A 13,078-nucleotide genomic window follows, 5' to 3' on the forward strand; every position below is an offset into this window, starting at 1 on the left:
TTCTAACGAGCTATCGTACGCGTCAAACGGAGATCGTATGCCAAAGTTACGACCCCGGGAAATTGATGTACCAATTTACCCAAACGGGGCCCACAATTTGGCGTTTCATCTTCTAGGGTTAGGTTTCGGTATGTGAAGGGTTTTCCATTGTTTCTCAACAATAAATAGGCCTTCGAGCCTCATTGTAATACAGTTCAGAACAGTTCAGAGGCATGTAGCCATCACATCTCTTCTCAGAGATAAGCTACCATCGCCCTAGCTAGTTTATTGCCATTTCTGTTTGTAAGCATATGTCAGTATTTTCCATTAATGAAATGAAGTATTATTTCCGCTGCATCTTTGTGTATATGGTTATCTCTGTAATTTGTTGCGTTCCTGTTTAAAATCCGGATCAGTGGTATCAGAGCGGTCTGCTTTCTCTGTTTTTCTTTGCATGTCCCCAACGAGGTCGGGATATAAGGAGTTAGGGCTTGAACTGGTCGAACCTTTGCAAGACCGGCCTCGAAAATCCCGACGGCCTCCCATGGCGGATGAGAAGAAAGACGAGGGGGCAGGAGATCCTATCAAAATCTTGCTCGAAGAAGCCCTCGAGCGACAACGGAACGCGATGATGGATAGCTTTGCGCAGATCCTTCAGCGGCTACCCAGAGGCGACGCATCGGCTTCCAACAGCGACTCTGGAAATGCCACACCCTTCAAGGTACAAGTTAATTTTGAAATCCCCATATTCGAGGGTCAAATAGACGCAGATGCCGTAGATAAATGGTTAAATCTGCTAGATGGGTATTTTTCTGTTCATGAATTTTCAAGTCGGGAAAAGATTGTTTTTGCTCTTCTCAAAGCAGCCCCCCACGTCAAGGACTGGTGGGAAACCTACTGCGAGCAGAAGGATGAAAATACAGGCTCACTATTTTCAGCCGCACCCACTTGGAATGACTTCCGGGATGCCATCAAAGAGCAGTACTACCCTGTCGGAAGCTATGAGGACAAATACATCAAATGGACCACACTGCGACAGGGACGAGACCAAGATGTGCCGGAGTTCACAAACATTTTTCATACCCTTCGCACACAGTTGGGTATCAAAGATTCTGAGCTGCATCTGGTACTCAAATACCGCGGCTGCCTGCACAAATACATCCAAGAAGAGATGGTGTTCTTGAACATCTCCTCACTCGGCACAGCATACCGATACGCTGTCAAAATCGAGCAAAAGTTCAAACAGAAGAAGCGAGACTTTGGATCTACAAATCCGAAGCCCAAAGGACAAAGCCAAGGCGGGGTGACCCAAGATAACCCGTCGAAGCCACAAGAAAAGAACAACACCACGAAACCGAAGAAGGACACAGGAAAGTGGTGTGAGTTCCACAAGAGTCCCACTCATAACACAAGTGAGTGTCGGACCAAGCAGTCGTTGGTGGCCGAGTTGAAGGCTTCCGAATCAGATGCATATTCTGACCCTGAGCCAGAACCCGACAAGGGGAATGGCAAAGGGAAGCAGATCATTGATGCGGATCTCAGCGCCACTGTTGCCACTGCCAAGATCAAGAAAAATGAGCCCGAAGATCCAGAGGAGGGGGAGCGTCTTTTCCACTCACAGATGTGGGTGAAGGGTTCACCGCTGCAATTCATTGTCGACAGTGGTAGCCAAAAGAACCTGGTTTCAGCAGAGGTCGTGAAGCGGTTGGGCCTACCGACTACACCACACCCACAGCCATACAGTATCGGGTGGCTTCATGAAGGACGAGATCTGAAAGTTCGCCAGCAGTGCCGCCTTCCCTACAGCATCAAACCCTTCACAGACGAGGTATTGTGTGATGTTACACCTCTGGATGTTTGTGATGTACTATTAGGCCAGCCATACTTATGGAGGCGACATGCTGTGTATGAGTCAAGGCCTCGTGCTGTCATTATTTCTTTGAATAATTCATTATACAGGATACCAGAGGTAGCCCCACCTACTGCCACATCCTTGATCACTACCAAGAAAGGCAGCAAGCTCATATCACAGACCAGGAAATTCATCTGTCTGGTTCACTCCCAAAATAAGGGGAAGATCGTTGCTACATCCATGACCCCTGCAAAGGGTTCCTCCACGCAGCAGCAGCAGAAAAGGGATACGGTCATGACAGAACACAGGAACAACTTCTCCTCACCCAAAGGGGTACCACACAAGTTTCAGGTGGGCAACAATGTCTGGTGGCATCGACAGAAAGAACGCCTTACCAGAACCCATCAGAAGCTCAGACCACACCGACATGGTCCTTACAGCAGTACCAAGGCTATGGGGAACAATGCTTTGGAGCACATCATTCCTCCATTCCTTCGCCTGCACCAAATGTTCAATGTGGACCATCGTCGACCATGCTTCCCACCATCACTGGACACATCAGAGATTGCAGGACAAGTTCAGCAGATGGAGGAACTCAACGCAATGGGGACCATTGCTTCCTAAGGGGGGAGGAATGATCCAGGTGGATATTGGTGGCCACCTGCCAGGTCCACCTGGACCCCCACCATTGTCTTTCTCAGCATTTTCAGTTTCCTTAATTGTAGCACAGATTGCTATTTTTAGCAGTTTTTCGGGTCCTGAACTTCCGGAGCCATTTTGAGGCCCTAAACGACGTTTTTTTGGAATTCTGGGGCGACCGAGCCCTATGTTGCCCCCCAAAGTGGTAGTACTCGGATAGATCTTTCTAACGAGCTATCGTACGCGTCAAACGGAGATCGTATGCCAAAGTTACGACCCCGGGAAATTGATGTACCAATTTACCCAAACGGGGCCCACAATTTGGCGTTTCATCTTCTAGGGTTAGGTTTCGGTATGTGAAGGGTTTTCCATTGTTTCTCAACAATAAATAGGCCTTCGAGCCTCATTGTAATACAGTTCAGAACAGTTCAGAGGCATGTAGCCATCACATCTCTTCTCAGAGATAAGCTACCATCGCCCTAGCTAGTTTATTGCCATTTCTGTTTGTAAGCATATGTCAGTATTTTCCATTAATGAAATGAAGTATTATTTCCGCTGCATCTTTGTGTATATGGTTATCTCTGTAATTTGTTGCGTTCCTGTTTAAAATCCGGATCAGTGGTATCAGAGCGGTCTGCTTTCTCTGTTTTTCTTTGCATGTCCCCAACGAGGTCGGGATATAAGGAGTTAGGGCTTGAACTGGTCGAACCTTTGCAAGACCGGCCTCGAAAATCCCGACGGCCTCCCATGGCGGATGAGAAGAAAGACGAGGGGGCAGGAGATCCTATCAAAATCTTGCTCGAAGAAGCCCTCGAGCGACAACGGAACGCGATGATGGATAGCTTTGCGCAGATCCTTCAGCGGCTACCCAGAGGCGACGCATCGGCTTCCAACAGCGACTCTGGAAATGCCACACCCTTCAAGGTACAAGTTAATTTTGAAATCCCCATATTCGAGGGTCAAATAGACGCAGATGCTGTAGATAAATGGTTAAATCTGCTAGATGGGTATTTTTCTGTTCATGAATTTTCAAGTCGGGAAAAGATTGTTTTTGCTCTTCTCAAAGCAGCCCCCCACGTCAAGGACTGGTGGGAAACCTACTGCGAGCAGAAGGATGAAAATACAGGCTCACTATTTTCAGCCGCACCCACTTGGAATGACTTCCGGGATGCCATCAAAGAGCAGTACTACCCTGTCGGAAGCTATGAGGACAAATACATCAAATGGACCACACTGCGACAGGGACGAGACCAAGATGTGCCGGAGTTCACAAACATTTTTCATACCCTTCGCACACAGTTGGGTATCAAAGATTCTGAGCTGCATCTGGTACTCAAATACCGCGGCTGCCTGCACAAATACATCCAAGAAGAGATGGTGTTCTTGAACATCTCCTCACTCGTCACAGCATACCGATACGCTGTCAAAATCGAGCAAAAGTTCAAACAGAAGAAGCGAGACTTTGGATCTACAAATCCGAAGCCCAAAGGACAAAGCCAAGGCGGGGTGACCCAAGATAACCCGTCGAAGCCACAAGAAAAGAACAACACCACGAAACCGAAGAAGGACACAGGAAAGTGGTGTGAGTTCCACAAGAGTCCCACTCATAACACAAGTGAGTGTCGGACCAAGCAGTCGTTGGTGGCCAAGTTGAAGGCTTCCGAATCAGATGCATATTCTGACCCTGAGCCAGAACCCGACAAGGGGAATGGCAAAGGGAAGCAGATCATTGATGCGGATCTCAGCGCCACTGTTGCCACTGCCAAGATCAAGAAAAATGAGCCCGAAGATCCAGAGGAGGGGGAGCGTCTTTTCCACTCACAGATGTGGGTGAAGGGTTCACCGCTGCAATTCATTGTCGACAGTGGTAGCCAAAAGAACCTGGTTTCAGCAGAGGTCGTGAAGCGGTTGGGCCTACCGACTACACCACACCCACAGCCATACAGTATCGGGTGGCTTCATGAAGGACGAGATCTGAAAGTTCGCCAGCAGTGCCGCCTTCCCTACAGCATCAAACCCTTCACAGACGAGGTATTGTGTGATGTTACACCTCTGGATGTTTGTGATGTACTATTAGGCCAGCCATACTTATGGAGGCGACATGCTGTGTATGAGTCAAGGCCTCGTGCTGTCATTATTTCTTTGAATAATTCATTATACAGGATACCAGAGGTAGCCCCACCTACTGCCACATCCTTGATCACTACCAAGAAAGGCAGCAAGCTCATATCACAGACCAGGAAATTCATCTGTCTGGTTCACTCCCAAAATAAGGGGAAGATCGTTGCTACATCCATGACCCCTGCAAAGGGTTCCTCCACGCAGCAGCAGCAGAAAAGGGATACGGTCATGACAGAACACAGGAACAACTTCTCCTCACCCAAAGGGGTACCACACAAGTTTCAGGTGGGCAACAATGTCTGGTGGCATCGACAGAAAGAACGCCTTACCAGAACCCATCAGAAGCTCAGACCACACCGACATGGTCCTTACAGCAGTACCAAGGCTATGGGGAACAATGCTTTGGAGCACATCATTCCTCCATTCCTTCGCCTGCACCAAATGTTCAATGTGGACCATCGTCGACCATGCTTCCCACCATCACTGGACACATCAGAGATTGCAGGACAAGTTCAGCAGATGGAGGAACTCAACGCAATGGGGACCATTGCTTCCTAAGGGGGGAGGAATGATCCAGGTGGATATTGGTGGCCACCTGCCAGGTCCACCTGGACCCCCACCATTGTCTTTCTCAACATTTTCAGTTTCCTTAATTGTAGCACAGATTACTATTTTTAGCAGTTTTTCGGGTCCTGAACTTCCGGAGCCATTTTGAGGCCCTAAACGACGTTTTTTTGGAATTCTGGGGCGACCGAGCCCTATGTTGCCCCCCAAAGTGGTAGTACTCGGATAGATCTTACTAACGAGCTCCCCAAGTGGTAGTACTCGGATAGATCTTTCTAACGAGCTATCGTACGCGTCAAACGGAGATCGTATGCCAAAGTTACGACCCCGGGAAATTGATGTACCAATTTACCCAAACGGGGCCCACAATTTGGCGTTTCATCTTCTAGGGTTAGGTTTCGGTATGTGAAGGGTTTTCCATTGTTTCTCAACAATAAATAGGCCTTCGAGCCTCATTGTAATACAGTTCAGAACAGTTCAGAGGCATGTAGCCATCACATCTCTTCTCAGAGATGAGCTACCATCGCCCTAGCTAGTTTATTGCCATTTCTGTTTGTAAGCATATGTCAGTATTTTCCATTAATGAAATGAAGTATTATTTCCGCTGCATCTTTGTGTATATGGTTATCTCTGTAATTTGTTGCGTTCCTGTTTAAAATCCGGATCAACTAGTCAACACGAGAACTCTCATCATTGATGACAATGAGAGTCAAGATTCCCAAACACATCTTGCTAGGTATGAATGATTTTGCCGATGTCGAGTCACCTAGAAGATCTGACGAACAAGGGACATTAATGTATTCCCATTGTTTGTCAGCATGAGGACTTGCCATTGAGGCATGCAAGCCTCAAGGTGTTTTTACAAAGAACTTAGACTCAAAGGACTATGGACTCAATAATTTGCATTGAAGCAGGGCTTATTTGCAGAATGAAAATGATAAGAAACGGAAGATGAAAATGGAAGATGGCAATGGAGAACAGAAATGGCAATGGGCAATAAGCATGTGAATGAGCCTCTTGCTTTTATTTGTGGGTTATGAATGGACAAAAAGAGATGGAAAATGTATGTGAATGTAAATGGAAAATATGGAGTGAAATGAGGTGAATGGTTTATTATGAAGTATGGATGTGATGGAAACAATAGTATCTGAAAGTTTTTCAAGTGTTTGGATCTGATTTTGCATCAACATATTTCCTCTTTGTTGCTGATCATCCTCTTATGAAACAAATTGGTCTCTTAGAGAGACACCATCATCTTGTAGTCATTTGTCCTTCCTCTCGGAACCTGCAAAAAAACTAATACTTCTTCTGCAATGGAATGTAAGATTATCAAAGGAGAGAGGTGATCAATCTCTCTAGTTATGATATTTACACACAAAACTAAGAATTTGTATTAATGAAACAAGTTCTCAAAGGAAAAATCAAAAGAATTTATACCTGCTTTGGAATTGGACTTTAGCTGTAGAGTGTCGACGGTTTCTGTAGCTAAAAATCTTGTGTAAAAAGTTAGCCATTCATCTTTCATCATCAGTCCAAAATTAATAAATACCTTCAGAAAAGTGAGCAAATAACTTATTCATTTCATTGATTCAAAATTATTATTTTTTCTTGACATGCAACGACTTAGTGTGGTGACCCAGTGATAACACAAAACTTGACTTCCCTTTGACCGGGGTCTTTTTCATCGAATTGGATCAAATGAATAGGACACCATCCATATACTGACATTTTCCCAACTACCCATGTGGCTTGTTTTGCTTGATGACACCTGCAATCTAGAGTTTAACAAAAACAACTGCGGAAAGTTGAATCAGCTATGGAAAGTGGCTGCATTCCGCAGCTAAAAGACAATCAACCATCAGTTTTGAAATTCAGCACGCAATCCTCCAATTTTTGTATGATCAGTAGCAAGATCAATTGGTACCAAGGCATAGTTCTCAAAGCCACTGATTAAAGGAATTCTAGAAACTGGATTCAGCCATATGCTAATTATTGATTTACTCAAATTACTTAAAACCAGAGCATATAATCCACCCTCGCTGTAAGCGCAATTTGATAAAGATGAGCTTGATCAACGCTTTTCATGGGATTACGGGTTGACAGAGGTTGTTTTATTGCAGAGTTTTTGGCTGAAAGTATGGTCAGACTGCCAAGAACGTCACAATAAAGTTAAACACGTACACAGAACTTGTCAATGGAGACAAAATCCATGAGTATCAACACTTGTGTCGATATTTTAGCAAGTAAAACGCCGAGTCATAGGAATAGCTGTTAGATGGGTGCTTGGAGAAGTGCTTTTATACATTAAAGTCAAAATTAAATGCTAAAAATCTCCATGCCACATCTATCAATTGGCTGTGAAGAGCCGTATCCAACCGGTTCACGTAATGGAGTTACTCACTAAACAGAGCCGTTTTCAATTTGGATTGCTGTTAACAGGCGTGTGATGAAGTATGATTTCATTAACGACGGGAGGCGTGTAACCAGGAGTTGAATGCCACTGCACAGTTGATACCCAAATTGGAATCCCCTACCCTAGATAGCTGAATTAAATCAAACATCAAATTATTAGTTCATCAATTGAAATTCCGTTTTTTTTTTTTTTCACGTGGCAAGTAATAATGCATTCCAAAGAACCGAAGATATCTCCCAAACCACCATGAATTTCTAAAAACCATTTTTTGGTTATTTAATTGACCCTACTGGCAAAAAAACCCATGTTTTAGTTTTTCCAAATTCGCCTCTGTTCGGCCAAATTGCGCTCTCAAAGTTTGACGTTTTTCTCTGTTTACGTTTTTTTGAGTTAATGTTTTCACTGTTCTGCATTTTATGAATTTGTTGCATTCGGCTGTAAAATTTTCGAATTCAGAGGTAGAAGGATACACTTTATTTTCCAGTGGAAGTATGCACAATGTTGAAACACGTAATTTGGTTTTAGCCTCAAGGATATAAATGAAATTCGTGAAATGAAATTCTCTGTAAAATCGATTTCAAAGAAAGATTGTTTTTAGATGCAATCAACAGCAAATATGGTGAGCGAATTGCCAATAACCAGAACTCAAAAAAGTTCGTGAGGCCTTCAATAGAGATCATGAGCTCAACATTTTCTCTAGGAGTATTGATGACCGCGGCACGCTTTAAGCCTCTGTTTTTAATCCATTTGCACAGTTTATGTAGGCCATCCATAGGTTTCAGATTCTATTATTATCGAGAAATTTCCTATGTTGGCTTTCCAAAAACTTTCCAAAACCAAAAGCTTCCTATATGAGTAAGATGCATAGTCCAAATGAATGCAAATGGATTATTTACAAAGAGCTGAGGATACACTGAAATGAAATCATGAAGAGGCCAAAACATCAAATCAATGTGTATGCAGATTTTTCAGATTTTAACATTGGGAGGTTTCAAAAAAAATTCCACATAAATTGGATGCCACATACACTGTTTTGAAAGCCACACAAGGGGTTTTTTCTTTTATTTCAATTGGCCTCATCTTATTTTCTTTACAACAGTCCATGCAATTTGATATATTGAATTTGCACTTTTGATTTTTTAAATGTTTTTGCAGGTTTGTTTCAAGACCAAAGCTCAAGCAAGAATGCAGATTTTCTACTAAGGCCACAGTGAAAGCTAGGATTGAGGATAGCTATAGTTTTTTTTTTTTTTTGTACTTTTTTTTCTCTAAAATTGTAAAATTTTATAAAAAGGATTAATGATTTTCAATTTCAGGCAGCAAAGTCTTCAAAGAAAACATGCTAAAAATAGGACTTTGACTGAGGTCTTAGGCTTGTTATCGATCTGAGCTGGGTGACTAGGATAGGATCCGTGTCGGGAAAATTCTGGAGATGCCCATGTGGTCGGTTTCTTCATTGGACGCTTGTAACCTGCTAAACCTTGAAATTAGCTGCGAAATTCTCAACTAGCTGCGGAATCAGGCTACATTCCGCAACTAAGTTGCAAAACCTTATTAAAAGAGGACACAATGTTTTGAGGACCACTAGAAACCATAACCAGTCAATCTTAGACAATTTGAACCTATCAAAGCAGTTGGATTTCATCATTTTTTTTTTTGAATCAATTGAAATGATGAAGTTTATTTTGTCTCCCTTTTTTTTATTTTTTAACATAAAAATTCTTTTTTTCTGATCCTCTAGATCACACAAAGTGCAGGAGGAGAGCATACTCAAGAATTATTAATTTTTTTTTTACATAACAATCATTTTTCTGATCCTCCAGATCACACAAAGTGCAGGAGGAGAGCATACTCAAGAATTTTTAATTTTTTTTTTAGATGTAAGAAATAAGGTCTCCTAATTACACTTCCCCGCAACGACACCAAAATGTCTAGTCAATTTAACGTCTTAAATTGCTCTACATAAATTATCAATCCAGGTATCGTAAACTGATGAAGTGTGGTGCACCATATGTGCTTAGTTAACCTTTTTTCTTACTTCGTTGTTTTATAGTTTTTTGTTTTGTTTTGGGGTTTTGTTCTTGTTGATCTCTTAAAGTGTCTAATGCAAATGGAAATCCTATTCCTAAGTCTCTAGAAGGTAAGTATGGATACAGATTTTTAAGGCAATTATGTCCTCTATAATGATTTCCAGAACTTAACACTTCAGAAGGTCTTAGAATATACTAGTGATGACAGTAATGCTTGAACAAGAATGGAAAATGTGCTACTATTTAAACAAGTAAATAATGAACTACTGATCATGAAACTATTATCTCTGCTGTTGTCTAAATATAGAAAAGCGATTTAAGCTACTGCACTCAAAGAAATAAAAAATTGCAAGGAAAGTAAAACTAAAATCAAATTACACATTCATAATTCGACCCCTCACCAGTAGTCCCGCTATGGCTTTTGGAGGTAACCGTCAATGATATGAGCAATTTAATATCTAATTGCAAAAATGTAAAACTAAAATAAAATCACACATTCATAATTCGATCCCTCGCTAGTAGTCCCGCTATGGCTTTCAGAGGTAACCGTCAATGATATGAGCAATTTAATATCTAATTGCAGAAAAGTAAAACTAAAATCAAATCACACATTCATAATTCGATCCCTTGCTAGTAGTCCCACTATGGCTTTCGGAGGTAACCGTCAATGATATGAGCAATTTAATATCTAATTGTAGAAAAGTAAAACTAAAATCAAATCACACATTCATAATTCGATCCCTCGCCAGTAGTCCTGCTATGGCTTTCAGAGGTAACCGTCAATGATATGAGCAATTTAATATCTAATTGTAGAAAAGTAAAACTAAAATAAAATCACACATTCATAATTCGATCCCTCACCAGTAGTCCTGCTATGGCGTTCGGAGGTAACCGTCAATGATATGAGCAAGTTGATTTCTAAACTAACTAACAAAGCAAGTAAAGATGACTGAAATCAAAACAGAACTGGAATTAAAAAAACTAAGAAAAGCAAAGTCAGTAGAGAGGTTAATCTCATGTCACTATTTGATGCAAAAACATATAAAGAAAAACTAATCTACAATCAACCGGTTGAACACACTTACATGAATTAAAATTGCATGAATGGAAAATCTAATTTATCAAACTTGAAAGCAATCAAATGACATAATGAAATCAAAGAAAAATTACAAAATGAAATCTACTCTACCTTATATTCTAATATGCTCCATGACATCTACTTCACATCTCCTTCCATGTTGAGAACATCAAAGCTTTATTCAAATTCTTCAAAATTACAAAGTACAACAAAGCTCTCCAATGCTTTCCAAAGCCATCTCACAAGCTAACAAGCTAAGAATTAAGAACTCACCAGCTAACAAATGAATGAGAAAGATCTCCTATTTATACAAAAAGATGAGAAGTCATCTCATTAATTAGAGTCCATGAATCTCCCCCTCTACCTCTAGAGTCCTAATCAAAATAGGAACTGATAAGACACATGTCTTCTTAGAGTTACAATATAATTAGGAGATGTGACACATATCCTCATGATCCCATGATTCTTTCCACTCAAATTCGAATTTGGCCTTAGAGCACCACATAAGGGTCTTCTAGAAGCCTCCTTTGAACCTACACATGTCAACAATCTCAACCCATTTGTTAGGTATAAGCATATGCACATTATTTTCTAATTTTTAACCACAAATTCACTTAAAAACCTTAGAATTAATAAAGTTTGGAAAAACATAAATGTGGCCCAATGATAATGAAAGTGGGATGAATGTGGTGACATAGTAGTGAAATGGAGGTGATATAATGGACATAATAGTGAAAGTGTAATGGAAATGAATGTCATTTTCAAGACTCAACACATCCCTATCCCACCTAGTTTTAATTCTTCTTCCCCCCTTGCTAAGGACTTCATTCCCCCTATCGCTCCAATATTTTAGGCTAGAATAAAAAGTTATGCTTCGAGGCTAAGAAAAATTTCCCTTATTATTCATTTGTCTTTAGGCAGGCTCACTTTGGATTTTCCTCTGATAATCATAGTGGGAAGGAAGTCCAATTTCCATAAGTATTAAGAGAAAGCAAGAAAGGAAATTAAGAGAGGAAAACAAGCATTTGTAGCTAAGGCCCTTAAATCAAATGAATCCTTTCCCAAAGGTGCTCCATGATAATCCTATATTTCAATGTGAGTGGGTTAGGGGGAGCCACAAAAAATATTTCCCTCAAACAGTTGTTGGATATTTATCGCCCAGATGTCCTTATGGTCAAAGAGACCATGTGTGCAGGCTATAAAGCCTATAAATTATTGGAAAGTTTCCAAAAGGATTGGACATATTGCCACTTAGATGTGGACAAGATGTTGGGAGAGTTAATAACTAGTTGGAGTAGGGATTGCAAAGCCATTGCTTCTTCTTTTCTCCCTTCTACAATCATGGTAAGACTTTCGTTAAAATATCAAGTTAATTCTTTTTCTTCACTTAATGTTTATGGTCCTTACTTTGATAGATAAATATATTGGGAAGGCTTGGCTAATGAAAGAGATTTTGAGGATAAATACATCATTGTTGGCAGAGGCCTAAATTTTACTCTAGGGTTGTGGGAAGTTTGGGGATGTCATCCATGCCTGGATCTGGCTCATTGATTTTTCTTTGACTTCACATCAACAATCACTTAGTGGATTTGGATCTGACTAATATTTCTCTAACGTGGTCGAATGGGCACTTCACATCAACAACCACTTAGTGGATTTGGATATGACTAATATTTCTCCAACGTGGTTGAATGGGCACTCGAAGGTATCTAGGTGCCTATTTAATTATTTTTAATTTTTATTTAATTATTTTATTTTCTATATATATATATATTTATTTATTTTTGAGAACATTTTGGGGCTAATAGATGATTTGGTAGATGAATGGGATAACTATGTGGATCTTCTAGTAGATTCTTAGGTTCGACTTTGTGAAAATGTTGATCATACACATTATTAGACTAAGAATCTCAAAACTAGATATTTCACATCTAAGTTGGGATACATTTCTTGGTTTGAAGGAAATTTCACTGAAGCAATATCTTGGTGGTGGAAGGTCCTTTAAAGTGTCAAGGAACCACAGAAATCCAAATTCTTTTAATTGTTAGATTTCAATAAAAAATCCTTACCTGTGACAAGTTGCAAAGAAGGGGATGGTATGGCCCAAACCATTGCCGTCTGTGTAAGCTCTAGGAGAAGTGACATGAACACCTTTTTTTACAATGTGGTTGCACTAAGTAAAAATGTAGAAATATGTTGTCAAAGTTGAATCCAAATCACGGTAGGATGGGCCCCTCATTATCAAATGTCTATAGAATATGGTGGAAGGATAAAGTAGTTGTGGCCTTCTCTCGTTTACCTTGTTTGCTAATATCACATGTATGGTGGGTTCGAAACCAAAGCATATTATAAGAGAAGTCGATTCCTCTATAGATATGTGTAGCAAAGATAGTGGCGATGGC

Source organism: Pinus tabuliformis, chromosome Q (genome assembly GCF_031772625.1).
Source record: "Pinus tabuliformis cultivar Carrire ecotype Pingquan chromosome Q, CPIR1, whole genome shotgun sequence".
Lineage (NCBI taxonomy): Eukaryota > Viridiplantae > Streptophyta > Pinopsida > Pinales > Pinaceae > Pinus > Pinus tabuliformis.